Raw genomic sequence first — 9,263 nt, forward strand, 5'->3', positions numbered from 1 at the left:
CGGGCTGGTTTTAAGGCGCTTCTGGACCACAGTGTGGACATCGTCTGACCGAAGGCCAGCGCTGTGACTAATCACGGCCAGTCATAAAGCGCAGCTCTACTCCGAGTTAGAACTACCCACGTGCACTGAATGTGCAGGGGTAGTGAGAGAGGAAAAACTTCTGCAGATTTAGGCATGTTTGGCTTGCCATATTGGCACCAAAATACTTCCATACTGCCAAAATTTTTCACACACATCTAGGCACTTTAGACCCAGGAAGTGTGGCTGTCAAGTCTGAACCTTCAGCATGAGAACACACCATTACAGTAGGAACTCAGCATCATTTTCAGAGTATAACAGCCCTCTCTCCGATGTAGCAATCGACATCTGTCCTCCCCTGGGGCCCTGAATGAAATGCTTGGTCCCTCATGATAAGGACCAAAATCCCACTCAAAGCCTCGACGGCACACGGCACGCTGAGCGGCTCAAGCCTTTACGAGAAAGGGGAGGCGAACAACGTGCCGACGTGGTCATGCACTCCTGGGAGAACATGAACCACCCATGAACGCCGTCTCAACACACTGATTAGGCATGTGAAACAGCGATCATGGCCGTCAACCAGGCATGCAAGACGGTGAACGTGGCCATCGCTGGCACACGGCATGCTGAGCGTTCAAGCCCTCAGGCAAGACGAACAACGTGCCGACGTGGTCATGCTCTCATGTAGAGAGCACAAACCACCCACGAACACAGTCTCAGCATGTTTGTGATGCGCTAGAGGAGTGGGAAGCTCGTGAGGGTCTTTCACCTGGCGAGACATTCCGCACTGTAACCCTCAGATCACCAATGTTATTTGCCAAAGTAGCCCTCTCCTGGTGCACCAGAAGAGAAACTAGATCGGGAAACAAGCAAAGGGACTCACCTCATAGAGGCACGCGAGTCTTGATCTTGACCATGCATCTTGAGCGCCGAACGACGCGCGTTGGGTTGCCGTGACAACCCACGCTGTCAACCGGCGCTCGACGGCACACGGCACGCTGAGCGGCTCGAGCCTTTAAAAAGGGGAGACGAACAACGTGCCGACGTGGTCATGCACTCATGAGAGAACATGAACCACCCACGAACGCAGTTTCACACACTGATTAGGCACGTGAAACAATGAATGTGGCCGTCAAATAAGGACAGGAACGATCGCATCCAGAAACACACGAGTGAAACGTCATCCTGAAAAGGACGCGATCTTCACTCGTGTTGCTCTTTCAGGAAGAAATTACTCTCTTTATTGTGCTGAAGCACACAGGGACCCAACGCGGCGACACAGCGGGGAAACTGCAAGCCCGCTGTGCGCACTCAACCGTTTACCAGCTGTAAAAATAGCTTTTGAATTAACAAGTGTGTAGACGCAGCCGGCAGACAGGAAATCGCGCGGTCGCTGAAACGCCGTTTCACCAACACAGAGAGGTCCCTTCCCGAAACAGCAGACTCATAGAGCGTAAGATAAATACAATCTTAAAACTCATTCACTCAGAGAGGACACAACCGGTCGGCTCCGAAGCAGAAAGCGTTTGTGTATGCGCTTGATTCCGCCTTATACCCGCACTGGTAGGCGGGCCGCGGAATGCAAACCTTGCATGCCAATGATCATTGGCTCGTTTTAATTCACTCGAAGGCAATTGGTCTCCCTAGCGTGATCCCAATTCGTCAGGGGAACTCCCCCGACGAGGCGTCGGAGTTCCCTGCTGACGAAAGGGAACCTCAGGCTCAGTCGCTCAGTTCTCCTCTAGCCAACGAACAAACAATGTATGATTATGATTCAGGCAGCATTACAGGTCTGTGTTTTTATTTATCTTTGTCCAATATAAACTCATTTTCTCAAGCCAACCTGCATGTTTTTTCGATACCTTGGTGGGCTGCATGGACTTGAGTCAGAATGTCATTGCGTTGGTCATGGATTAGCATGGATAAGCACTTGTCTGCCCTTAAATACAACTCCTGCTTCTATGGTATTCATCTCGGAAAGGCCATTAGCTGCGTAGGTCTTTTGGCAGGTCTTGAATTCTGTCTGGCCATCTCTGATGGATAATTTCTATTAGTGCACTGAGCTTGGGGTCTTTTGCAGTCTCAGTTCTGAGAATCTACCTCCACTGTGAGGGTGGTCGCTGGATTGTATAACGTAAAGCAAGCATCAACTGACACTGTTGTCTTTAGGTCATCGAAGCATTTCTAATAATCAGTGTCCCGTATCTATTGTGAGTCACTTTTCAGTAATCCTCTCAGATTGTGGGCTTTATCCGCAAAACTTTGGTATGTAGGGTTACCGGTAGTTTAGCATGCCCATGAATCAATGAAGGTCACCTTTGCTTTGAGGTGTTAGCATTTTTAGTATATCGTGGACTTTGGCTGGATCTGGCCTAATGCCTTTGTCTTTGTACAGGTTGCAAAAGAATGATATGCTTGATGATACGCTTGTCACTGTTAAACACCAGACCTGTTTCACAGCTCTTTCCATTAGGCTTATCAGATTTCTGTCGTGATCCCTTGTCAGCTCCACATAAATGGTCTTGGGACAAACTGAAAAAAATGTCTCTGGCAGTATCTGTCAAAAGGAGTACGGAACGTAGTTAGAATTTGTGACTCCCTGTCAAGATTTATCGACAAGGTTCCGGCTTTTGTGTCTAGCTTGCCGAACACTTTTGCATTTGCACATTTTGGGTTAAGTTGCATTTAGGATGTGGGTCTAGGCAGATTCGAAGTGATCCTTCTTTCTTTGTGCTGAAGGCAAGACAAAACCACCAATCTGTGTGCTCGTCCACTTTTCGCAGGACTCCTTGATCGACAAGTTTGTTCAACTCATTTTGAAGTTTGTTCTTGATGTGAGACTGCATTTCATGGTGGGTCGACGAATAGATTGGCACCTTCCTTTAGGATGAGCTTTACTGTGCCATTGAAACTGCCAATTTTATTTAAAAAAAACTGTGTTGTCGGATACTCTCTTTTGTTTGTTTTCCCTCATGTCCATTGTTTTCTCTTTCAGCCATCGAATCAACATTTACTGTCACAAGGCTGAGGAGCTCACTTGGGTAGTCCAAACACAGCTGGGCTAGATATGTCAATGACATAGAACTTTGCATTTTTCCATCTGCACTTTTTGTAATGGCATGGGATGTTGATGGTTCCAAAGCAGGGGATTACATCACCATGACATTAGTTTTGCATTGGATACTGGTTTTAGATGTCCATGCTTTGTGGTGATGCACCATTCATCTGTTTGAATGTAGGCAGTGGATGTGTGTTTCCAGATGCCCCGTTATCTATTTTCAGGTGAAGCGTGTATTCATGTCCTTGCAAGAGAGGTAGTTTAATATTCAGAGTTGTATATGCCTCATCTCTGGGTGGTTTCACATGGATGCTATGCATGCATTTTGCACTGATGTTGATGGAGTCAAACTGTTTTTGGCATGTATAAACTGTCTTTAGTGCTGTCTAGAACGTTAATGCTGAGCTCATCTTTGTGTTTGTGGTCTTTCCATGGGTTAATGTGGCTTTGGCATCTGTTGCATGTTCATGACTTCCTTCTTCTGCACTGGCTGGATAGCTGTCTCTGTTGTCTGTTCTTTTTAGAGCATATATCATTGTATGCAGGCATGGCCGTAGCCAGCTATGAGGTCACCGAGGTCCGGACCTCGGTCATTTTTTTATATTCAAAAATAAAATTTCAAGCTCTCTGAATGATTAATTAGCCGTTTAAACCGCGTCATATGTGTGTTTGCAATTTATGTCGCTGCGAGAAGGTAGATCAGTGAACGGGGCTTGAGAGCGTGTTGTGAGCATAGACTGTAAAAAATGCGGCAGAGCGCTTTATGTCACTTTATTATAATTTATAAATAAAGCGCAAAAGAAACTACAAGCATGATGCAACAGCATCGTAGTTGATGTCAATTTGAAAGTCATGAAATGACCAAAAAGTGCCAATAAACTTTTTTTTCTTTTACATTTCCGATAATGGCGCGTATAATTTGCACTAAGTGCCTGTCTTTTTAGCAAAAAAGGCACCCACAACTAAATAGCTACAGTTGCACGGGTCGTTGGGCGTGCGTGAGGTGCTTGAAACTAAGTAGCTTTTGACGCGTTCGACTCGAGTTCGAATCCGCCTTTTGCCGAACTCGCTCTTCTCCCTCTTCTCCCTTTTCCCAATACACATGAGATGTAAAATGTATAGCCTAACATAAAGGTCTCTAGCGTTATATTTTGCCAACGAACTAATATCGAAACCGTGATATGGTTTTGTGCTTTATAAAACAGCACAAGACTTTAAGTATCCTATATAGGCATTATGTTTGTGCTGCGTGATTTAAAGAAAAGTGCGCACTTTGCTCACGCGATCAAAGGGTTTATTTCTTGCAAGTGAAGACATTAGGACAAAAGTATTGTAATTTTCCTATAGTGTAATGTAAAATATACTTTTGAAATATTCATTTTCATTTATTAGGCTATATGGATTTTATGTCATAGGAATAATTATAGAAATCATTATTATATTATTATACTAATTGTTTGGCATACTAAAACACCAGTTATAATGTAATGTAGACTGAAACTCCATATCATAACTAAAAAATATGTTTGAGCCCCCTTTAATGTCCAGGTACAAGTCAATGTTTTTTATTTGTGCACAGTTCATGGGTTGAAGCCCGTTGAAGCTCTTAATTTTGAGCTCTCAAAGAGCACCAGATTGATGCATTTAACCTTAAAATGTACAAAATTTTCTTGCGGGGGAGCATGCCCCCGAACCCCCCTAGAGGGACAGAGGTTTACCCAACATAGTTTTACAAAATCCTATATGGGAAAGATCTATCATTTATGAACTTTACTCCAGCATAGTACAACAAAGTTCCTTTTAAGTCAGTAAACTAAAACTCTTAATGCAAAATTAAAATGTCCTTGGACAAACTATACATTAGGCCTGCCTAAGGGGGGGCCTACAAGACATTGATTGTGCCCAGGGGCCTCTGAATTCTTAATCCGGCCCTGCACCTCACCTCGGACCTCACTAATTTTCAAACCCTGGTTACGGCCTTGTATGCAGGGCACTGCCTTGGCTTGTAGTTTGTGTCACAGTTTTGACATGTTGTCCTTTTGTTACAGCATGGACAATTTCAGTGTGTGACATACCAAGGTGTTGTATCTGTTCATTAACAGCTGTGAAGGCTGCATTTTTTTGCCCCTTTGCTTATATCGGCAATGGGGTGACCTTTAGGCTTGCTGTATAAGTTGATTCTCAAAGCATCGAAAGGAGTACTGGCAATGATAAGTTTGACTAAACGGTCATTGAGCTTATTGTCAGTGAATTGGCATTTCAGTGCTAAAGTTCTGGCTCTAGCCATGGAGTCGTCGATGATCTCTTTTGGTTTTTGTCTATATTGCATGAGATGGAGCCTGTGGATTCTGAAGTTCACATTTAACTTTACCTGTCCTTCAAAGAAATTCCACAAGGTGTCAGGCTTTCTCTTATCTGCATCCCTGAGCCGACTTGCATTGAGTCATTGCATCTCCAGTGCCTACATATTTTCCTAGCTTGTTTTTTATGGAGAGAGAATTGTGTCTTTTTTACATGCAAGAAAATAAATGATCTGAGAGAGAAAAAAATGTTTGAGAGAAAAAGTTATTAAACTGATAGCAAAAAAGCATTTTATGAGAGAAAAAAAAATTGAGAGAAAAAGTTTTAGAGTCGTAGTTCACTGACAAGCTGAGCAATATCGCATTAATTATCACAGGCAATACGTGATCTAAGATCACCATGAATCATCTTACCCAAACATTGGAGTGTCCGTGCCCAACTACTAAGGCAGAAGCGGCATCTATGCCGGTGAACCGAACAATGGTATAATGATTCAGTTCGACTCCCAAGACAAGACGATGCTCACCCGACTGGCCAATAGGAACGTGGCCCCACCCATGACACAATTCTCACAGTCAAAGCAGAATCCTGACACGAGAGCAAGAAATTGCATCGAGAGCAAAGAAAAGCGTTTTGAGAGAAAATGTTTTCACACTGGTAGCAAAAAATATATAAAATATATATATGAGAGTTTTTTTTTTTTTTGTATTTTGAGAGAGATTTTTTTTTCTCAGAAATGATTAAAAAATTCTAATTTATATTTTTTTTGTTCTGAGAAAATACTTTCTCTCAAAACTTTTTTTAGTCTCAAATATTATTATTTCTCTCATAAAATGCTTTTTTGCTCTCAGTGTAATAACTTTTTCTCTCAAACTTTTTTTTCTCTCTCAGATAATTTATTTTCTTGCATGTAATAAAGACACAATTCTCTCTCCATAGTTTTTCTGCATTTGTTATTTCTTCATCGTCCAGGTAAAGATCTTTTGTTGTTGTTTAAATAAAGACATTGCTTCACTCAGATTGGGGTCAGACCAGATCATTATTGCTAGACAGTGTTGGGAAGGCTTCTTTGGAAATGTAATAGGTTACAGATTACCCTGTTTAAAGGGGTGGTTGATTATGATTTCACATATCTAACTTTAGATACAGCACTCAAAGTTCAAAGCAAAGGAAGATATTTGCTTTTAAAGAAATCGATTTTTAAGGACTACAACAAACGGCTGGTAGGGACTACACGACATTCCTCCCAGGTTAGTGACATCACTAACCCTAAAATTTACGTAAACCCGCCCCCGCAGTCCATGTTGAGAAGAGGAAGAGTTGTAGTAGAGTACATTTGGGAGTCTGCTCAAGCTGTCACATCCGTCTTTTCACATGCAATACAGTACGTACACACACACACACACACACACACACACACACACACACACACACACACACACACACACACACACACACACACACACACACAGCCCCTCCCCTCCGAGCACACAGTTCACGAAAGGCTGGTATCTCGTGAACACTTTTACACAATCACACATTAAAAAGTGCTATAAAAAATATTTTAGATTTTGAATACAATGTTGTCAGTGTGTTAATATTGAACTGAATGGACTAGCAAATTTGGCTGATTATTGCTGCTGGAAAATGGTTGTGTTTTGGTCTGTACTAATCGGTCACACTGGGGAAAAACATTTGGAGTTCTATAGACTGCCAAAAGTTAAAGAGAAGAGTGCAAAAAACTGATGAAAGAAGGTGTTTGTGATTGAGAGAGGCACTGCATCAGCTCATCAACCACATGTGTAAATAAAGCGTTGACTATGGCTAAAATGTTGACGTAAAGTAGCCTAGTTCACTATGGCTACGTTCACACTGTCAGTCCAAATCCGATTATTTTTGTATCCGATCGGAATCTGATCTAAAATGATGTCCACACTGTGTATCACAACTGTTTGTGTGTCCATGCAGCTCTTTCGCTTTCCGGAATATCTGCAATGGTTTCTAAGGCAATGACGTTGATGGAGGGGTTTGCATTTGCAATACAGATGTTGTCTTATTTAAATTTTACAACATGGAAATGTGTAGCCGCCGCGCTGGACTACTACGCCTTGTGCCTGCTGCAGAACTGTAGGAGGCTGGTGTGCACAGCTTTTTATCCGCGTTCTTGTCTCCGCCAGTTTCAAATTATGCTGATCGTCCGGCACTTTGCAACACCACAGCCTTGTTTCGGCAGCGACTTTTATAATGTTTCCTATAACAACATCTGACGTTTACATTTTACGTGGCGTGAGAATGTCACATAAACCACGCAAAATCCGATCAGAGCGTTCAGACTGAAGCGGATTTCCTGATGTGATTTGAATAGGATTTCAAACCACATATGGATGTAGCTTGAAACGGATTTCATGTGATTTTTTTGCTGTTCACGTTAGCCAATTCTGATCAGATTTTAATCGTATATGAACAAAAATTGAATTTGGACTGACACTCTGAATGTAGCCTATGTCGGAATAAGAAACAGAAGGAAGAATTGTCGGGTGGTCAGTGCACGACTGAGAAGCTATAGCTCGTTCGGATCTTTACCACATATTAACTTTAGTTTGTCAAAATGTCGTGCTCTTTCCTGCTTACTAAGTCCTTCTCTACAGTATATGATTTAGCAGCTTCCACATGTTTTTTTTCCATGGTTTAGACATCATAAATTAGTGTAACAATGTGTTCAGTAGTACACAAAACAGTGCAATCCATGCTGTTGTTTACATCCGAGTATCTCCAATATGGCCGCGCATCACTTGCAACTTCTCAAATCTGTCACTGCAATTTTAAATTTCACGCCTTGACTTTTGCTACTCTTTTCGTGATATATTTGATGCAAAACTAACTTGTGCACTTGAAACTCAGTGATGGAGAGAGAGAAAGGGGGTCGGGGGTGTTCAAAGGAGCAGTTTATTGGTTGGCGCCTAGCCAATGAAATGGGACTTCTTTTGTACGCGATGATGTCACGAAACCTGCGTCCTCGGGGACGATCTGAAACGTTAACATGGCTTAATGCATTAGACCAGACGTCGGCAACCTAAGGCACGCGTGCCAACACTGGTACGCGGAGGGTTAATCGCTGGCACACAAGCAAATGCGAGAGAATTGTATGTATTTCATTCTGATAATGTAGTCTACCGGCACACAGATCTACATTTTGATGTAATAATTCCTCATAGTAAAAAAAGCTTATTTTATTAAGTTAGGAGTAGAGATGCACCGATTGATCCGCTGGTGACCGGAATTGGCCGATTTTCACGTGATCTGCCATGACCGGTGACCGGCCGGTCAGTCTGACATATACCGATTTTATGCCGTTCAAATGCAGTCGGGCTCCCCATGATTAAACGGACAGTATGGAATTTTTCGCCGCTAGGCGTCGCTAACCTCTTTACAGTAACAAAGGCGTAGTTTGATGATGCAACATTTGCTAAGAATTATGGATCTTGTCGTAAACGTCAAGCCGACCGATCTAATAATGTTTATGGATGACTGAATACATTGATGTTTTTATCATGACTGTGATATGAAGCAGTTCGGGATTGCTAAGAGACAGCTATTAGCTCCACACACAACGCGAGTCCCGCAGATATAAAAGGAATATGGACATTACATTCTACCGAACTACACGCGAGTGCAGAATTACAACTCACAGGTCAGTTTATTAGACAAATTAAACTTGTGAGGTAACGCAGCGCTGTTTCATTTGGTCTAACATTACACTATCACACTAAACTGCATTTGAATGTGTTTAAATTAATGTGTTAGTTTGTCTGTATGAGACTAGCAGTAAGCTAGATCAACATTAGAATAACATACAGATCATATTCTAACATTTTATCATTGTTGA

Source organism: Scardinius erythrophthalmus, assembly GCF_964197995.2.
Source record: "Scardinius erythrophthalmus genome assembly, chromosome: 18".
NCBI classification, from domain to species: Eukaryota; Metazoa; Chordata; class Actinopteri; order Cypriniformes; family Leuciscidae; genus Scardinius; species Scardinius erythrophthalmus.